The sequence below is a fragment of the Ruditapes philippinarum genome, unplaced genomic scaffold (genome assembly GCF_026571515.1).
Source record: "Ruditapes philippinarum isolate M1 unplaced genomic scaffold, ASM2657151v2 ctg2536_1_1_1_1, whole genome shotgun sequence".
Classification (NCBI taxonomy): domain Eukaryota; kingdom Metazoa; phylum Mollusca; class Bivalvia; order Venerida; family Veneridae; genus Ruditapes; species Ruditapes philippinarum.
Window position 1 is genome coordinate 27,315 of NW_026855181.1, and position 7,425 is coordinate 34,739.

Consider the following 7,425-nt stretch of genomic DNA (forward strand, 5'->3'; position numbering starts at 1 on the left):
ATCACGGGTATTTCTAACTAACTTTTTTTTAATTTTACAAATTAACTGCTTAAGTCATGAGTAGTTTTCAATCGGCAAAGTCATCTATGGTACTACTCTAAACTAAGAAGAATCGCAGACTTTAAAATCCAATTTACGTCCTCCATAATGACATTTCCGCCTTAAAAGATAGTCATGTTACTTTCAATTCTATGCTAAGGGCCCTTAAATGTTGCTTTTTCAATTAATGCTCTAAACAAATAAGCGTTGCAAAATGCAATTTACTGTAAATTATTTCATTTTCTGAATTGTAAAAGGCGATTGAAGCATGAAAAATGGCTATGTTTAATGTCAGCTATGGAAGTGATGTCAAAAATCCTTAATATTTTATGACCATGATACTTATGTATATACGCCAAAAATTAGGCGAAGGGATGAGATGAACAGCCTGATAGTTTTATTACCTTTAAGTATTTAATCGTGAGTCAAAATTAAGAACAAACAGTCGAATGTCATACACCTAGCCGTGGTCATTTGTAGGCAATGTTATTATACTTAATGTATAGATTATATTCATTTATATTCTCCTTCAGACCCAGGTTAGTGTTCGGTTATAGTAGTTATCCCGAGAGTTTGAAAAAATAGTAGGGAACAGATTTTGTCAAATTGTTGCACGGACGCACGGCCACATGCACGGACAAGTGAAACTACAATATTTCTAATCTGAGGATACTTTTTTTGACAGTGTATCTTTGAAAGAGTCCAGTAAGGGCCTTTATAGTTTAGGTGGGGGTCTTGATTCTACAGGGGGTCACTAATCTATGTAAGGGTAATCTTTCTTTGTCTAGGGGAGTCATACTATTATGACCTGGGCATCATTATTTCATATAAAATATTGACCGGGTGACATTATTTATGGGGGTCAGTTTAAAACGTTAAATTATTATACGATTTATTGTTTGCGACCATTTTCAATAAATTATAAAACGATTTAACCTAAGACATTCACACGGAACCAAATGAAATATACTGTTTGATGGTAAAATAGTTTAAAGAAAATGTAAACTAGTCATACATTCATTCACAGCGAGTAAAGTTTTGACGATGAAAAAAAAAGCAAACAAAAAACAAACTCTTCACTGTTTTGTTGAATTCATACTCACATTGATAAATTAAAATGGAAAAAGGAGAAAGTCATTTAAACGTTCGTTGTGATCATGATAATGCTTACAGGCACATCATGCCTCAGAAACAAATAATTTTATATTAATTGAGAACAGACAAACATGATTTTAGGAGCTTGTTTAATTTAGATTTTTTTACTTAAAAAAAGTAGCGCTCGTTGTGAAATTATTTGTCGTAAAATGTATAAATTTTATCAAAGTAGTATTTTGACTTCAAAAATAATATTTTATCATTATAACTGTAATAAACGTCTGTATTGTATATAGTACTGTATTTAAACCTTATACAATTCAACTTGAAATATTAGACAATACATAACATTGTATTATTGAAATCCTTTGGCTAAAAAGACCATGTGGACAAGCATAGCATAATATCACGACAGACAGTGATATGTGAAAGAATATATTGTAAGGATCTGACATTCTAGCATTATTCTGAAATGTACTTACAACAGAACTTTTAATGAAATCCATGTGACATTGTGAAATCCTTTAGCTTCATCTATTGTTGACTTCTACAAGATAAAGATTCACTTACCTGATTGATCTGAAGGAACACTGTATTAACACTTATTGACTTTGCAATTTAAGCTGATAGAAATGTTAAACTTACCTTTTATGTATAGCAGAAAACTGATTTTCTCTTTACATTTTAGTGTAGCAGACGTCGAATGACAGATATGTTTGAAATCCGTCACTTCATATTTTGTATTTAAGATTTCTTATTATTAATGTAAATTTCAGTCGAATTCAATTCAAGAACGTAATTTATGTAAAGTTTATGATTGATTAAGGTCAGAAATCCTTAAATATTCACTACATGTTTCTGTATATTAATGATTTTCGTATGTAGATTTTATATGAGATTTCAATATGGCCGCCATTGAAATCCAAGATTTCAGATTCAGAAATCCGGCCGTCTGTCCATTGGAGGATTTTCGGATTTCTGTTGTTTCATTGGTGGATTTTCAAACATCGAACCTTATAAAAGTCGGAATCCAACCAATGTTGTCACTTCGGTCTTGACCTCCAAGTAATGTAAATAAGTTGTAAAACCGCCAAAGTTCAAATTCAGTAAACATCTTACAAACGACATTGTTATCCAAACTTGTAAGTTTGTATGTATTTAAATCAATATTAGTAACTCACTAGACACTGTTGTTGCCGAAATACTTGTTATAAACTTAGAAAACTGTATAAGAATTGTATTTATTTTCCCCATCCTGACATACGTTTACAATGGTGTCAGAAGTAATGGGATGGTCTAAATTATTTACCATCCTATAAAACGGACCAGACAAGTACATCTCATCCATCCATCCATCCATCCATAAAAAAAAATAACATTTCAACTTGTGAAGAAAATTTTATTACTGAGAAGCATACAAATGATCTGACAGCAACATTATTATATTCCTTGAATAAACTGTACTCTTATATCTATGACTAACAGCAAATAGAGATTTAAACAGTATTTACATTGGATTAACACACATTATGGCAGACTCTTCAGATTCTGAAATAGAATTTTGTCAGAATAATAACAACAGAGCTTTGAATGATGAAAGGCAGGGCTATGAAGAGCCACATCCTCATATTGAAACTGAAAGAGCTGATTCTCCATTGGATTAGTATGACACAAATGATGAAGAACCGCACGCAGGTCAAGACCGAAGTCCCCCTCCAAGGGGTAGACCATCAAGGTGGACGAAACACCATGACAGACGTAATGGACTTTCCAGGAAGATGTTGCCAAGAGGGCCAAACATTAAACTTAAATCATTTAGTGGAGATGAAAATTTTGAAGAATTCATAGATCATTTTGAAATATATGCTGAATTAGGATGCTGGGACTTACATAGCATGAATTTAGCCTTAAAGCCCTGTCTGACGGGAAGAGCACAAGTTTTTATTTCAAGACTTCCTACTGACATTAAATCAAGCTATCGCAGCCTGGTTGAAGCCTTGCGAAATAGATTTACTAACAAGTATGACCAACAAGTGTGGGTATCTTCTCTGAAAGCAAGAAAACGAGGTCCAACAGAATCTATTGCGTCTTTTGCAGATGCTCTCTCCGAACATGCACGCAAAGCATATTCTGATCTGAGTTACAATGCACAGGAGCGAATGGCTTTAGATAAATTGTACAATAACCTGTGTCCTGAGCTTCAGTATAAGTGCATCGAAAACAAACTGTAGTACTATAGATCATGCTGTCAGCATTATACAAACATATGAAAGTGTTTTGGGTTACAAGTAGCAAAACTCACATTCCCAAGGCATCATTGACCAACACTTTTAATGAAAAAATGTGAAAACAACTGATATAGAAAATCAGAGACTTAATATTTTAGATGGTAAAATCCAACAATGGACAGGTACACATTCAGATAATTGTTCTGCTTTTTAAGTTATTGTATCTGAAAAAGTACAAACATCAATTCGGGTTATTTTAGAGGTACCAAACAAAGACTTTATGTTGCCAGTTTTATTATTTTTAATCTAATTACAAAGACAATTCTCTTCAAATAGTAATTGGTGTTGCTTTAAATGACTCGTCATGCACTCAAGTGAATGGAACAAACTATAGTAATCAAACAAAATAGTGATGTTGGAACTTGCACTTCAATAGGTGACCTATATATATTTTTAGAATTGGAAAAGTAAGCATGGTAGCCTGTGAACCTAATACATGCATATCTCAGATGGGCAGAACAAAAGAAAGAATACCTACTGTGCTAAAAGTGTATTAAGAATGACCATAGATAACAACACCTTTCACGGATGATAAAATTAATTTTGGAGGAATGGAAAGCGGGACACGGTAATGCTGGCCTGATCACCCAGGGATTACGTTGAGATGACAATTGTGACTTCATTAGGATGATGTCACGTGAGTTAATGGCCATGAGAGTCTGGTCTTAACGTGTGTGATTCTATAATGTGAAGCTGCTGTGTTCTATGGGAAACTTAATGACTGGTAGACATTGGGTTAGAAAAACAGTACCCAGAATAAGGAGACTATCAGAAAATTGTTCAATGCTTTAAAAAGGACTAGGAGATATGTAGTATTCAATCTAAAGTAATTGTGTATGAATGTATGCTGTATGTTATAAATATACATATTAATTGCTTCCAAACAAACCGCTACCACGCAAGTATCATCCATCTAGGTTACTATTTGAAACATCTTTGAAGCTTAAAGAAAAAGTCAAAACATGGTAAGACACATACATGTATCAGCTTGAAGCAGCATCGCACTCTAAAGAATTGAAAGATATATTGAAACAAATTGCTGGTGTTAAAATTCGCATCTGAATAAAATCTTGACATTTCCTCATTTGAAGAATCAACACATAGGAATTGAATAAAATAATTAAGCATGACATAAAAACTACAATAAGACGGAGGACATTTACATTATCTGATTAAATAAACTTTTCATATAATATATATACATAAAGTAATAATAATTACAGAACAGCAGAAGTTTTAACTAACTGTGAAATAAATCATAAATATTTTGTGGTTTAGTACCTATTTCGGACAGTATAAAAAGTTCAGGGAATATCAGTCTTAAAGACTTAGGGAGGGGGTGTGTAAGGATCTGACATTCTAGCATTATTCTGAAATGTACTTACAACAGAACTTTTAATGAAATCCATGTGACATTGTGAAATCCTTTAGCTTCATCTATTGTTGACTTCTACAAGATAAAGATTCACTTACCTGATTGATCTGAAGGAACACTGTATTAACACTTATTGACTTTGCAATTTAAGCTGATAGAAATGTTAAACTTACCTTTTATGTATAGCAGAAAACTGATTTTCTCTTTACATTTTAGTGTAGCAGACGTCGAATGACAGATATGTTTGAAATCCGTCACTTCATATTTTGTATTTAAGATTTCTTATTATTAATGTAAATTTCAGTCGAATTCAATTCAAGAACGTAATTTATGTAAAGTTTATGATTGATTAAGGTCAGAAATCCTTAAATATTCACTACATGTTTCTGTATATTAATGATTTTCGTATGTAGATTTTATATGAGATTTCAATATGGCCGCCATTGAAATCCAAGATTTCAGATTCAGAAATCCGGCCGTCTGTCCATTGGAGGATTTTCGGATTTCTGTTGTTTCATTGGTGGATTTCAAACATCGAACCTTATAAAAGTCGGAATCCAACCAATGTTGTCACTTCGGTCTTGACCTCCAAGTAATGTAAATAAGTTGTAAAACCGCCAAAGTTCAAATTCAGTAAACATCTTACAAACGACATTGTTATCCAAACTTGTAAGTTTGTATGTATTTAAATCCAATATTAGTAACTCACTAGACACTGTTGTTGCCGAAATACTTGTTATAAACTTAGAAAACTGTATAAGAATTGTATTTATTTTCCCCATCCTGACATACGTTTACAATATTTAACAAGGCATTTATTCATATTATAATGAGTGGAGAAGGTTGCATGAAATAATTATTTAATACGTATCCATAGACATATTCATAGTATTCTTTTACATTAAATAGCATTATCTATTTCATCAGTAGAAATTTACCAAGGCATCTTAACTCATTTTACATAAAACACTCTACAACAAAATTATATTCGTCCTTTAAGACGTTACAAAAATAACACAGTGTTTCGCTTATTGGTGTAGCAAAAGGTATAGGTCAACGACAAGTTTCTACACGTAACGGGATGATCCTAAATTTATCAAATGCGTGACAAAAATTTCCATTTGTAAAATAATCTAAATAAGGTTAAAATATTAAAGTTGAAATATTTATATATATATATATATATATATATATATATATATATATATATATATATATATATATATATATATATATATATATATATATATATATATATATATATTTATCATACCATACATGGCATGTTAAACTGTATGATAAAATCATGATAATTAGGATGATATGTTTTTTTATCACCCTTTTAATAATGTGTCAGCAATATAACATACTTTTAAACGACCCGCTTTCACCTAAACATATTACCTATTATAGTATCATATAAAACTATGATGAAACAAGGAGAAAGCAATAGAAAAAAGATTTTGACACTTTCACATAAGAAAAAGTTCTATTTTAAGATAAAGAGAACAAATGATGTAGAAATTGTCACATTTCTCTTCAATATTCATCGGAAATGAATTGGTAGCACTTACTTGGACCATTCCATGTCTTATTTAAATATCATGATCATTTTTATCTTTTTCTTAGATATTTAACTTTTTGTTTTCATTCTGACGCTTAGAAATTTGTGTAGTTAGCAGCCCAGCAACCAATAGAAAACTAAGGATATTACAAACATGAAAACCGTCGGAACTGAATCGGTAGCACTTACTTAGACCATTTCCCCTCTTTTTTTAATTTCATGTTCTTATTTTTTAAAGATATTAAAATTTTGTCTTTCAATCTGACACTTCGAATTTATTAAGTTGGCAGCCTAGCAGCCCTCAAAAAACTAAGGATAGAGCAAATAAACACGAAACGGTTGTCATGTCTGTACTATCCTAAGTTTTGTTTCTGCTGCAAGGCTGCTTACTTCACGAACGTCATTATTATTATCTGAATCATTTAAATTGCTTGTTTTCTTCATTTGTGTTTTGTTTATTTAGAATAAGGTTGTTATTACAAAAACAGCATCACCTGATAATTGTAGGATAAGTCCAATCGTACAATTATGCCTTGACAACAAGTTACTTTAATAAAGGAGTAAAAATATAAAAAACTTGCCCGATAGAAAATGATAAACAACCTTTTTAAGCAGTTTAGAACGAAAACCATATACATGAGTAACATTTTTAATAATATCTATTTTAGTTGAATTTATTTTAAACAACGATTTTATAGACGAGTAATTTATAGCATTTAATCATATTCCTGTTAATCTATCAAATCATCTATTTAAGCAAATATTTTGTACTCTTATATGAGATTAAGATCAAATTTAAAAATGACAAGACCCAACTGAGGTGATTTGACATGTAACGACTGGATTTTTTTTATCGAGATTAAAGTTTAATTTTTATGTAGTTCTAGACTAAATAACTTGTGTGCAAACATTTCACACCAATCGCTCACGCCGTTTTATCAGAATATTTATTTTATTTAGAAAATATCCAAAACTTTTAAAGCATTGTATAACATTGATTTAGAATAGCACTATATACGATTTTCATTTTATTTCTTAGCATATTTCTTTATTATTTCTTGCAT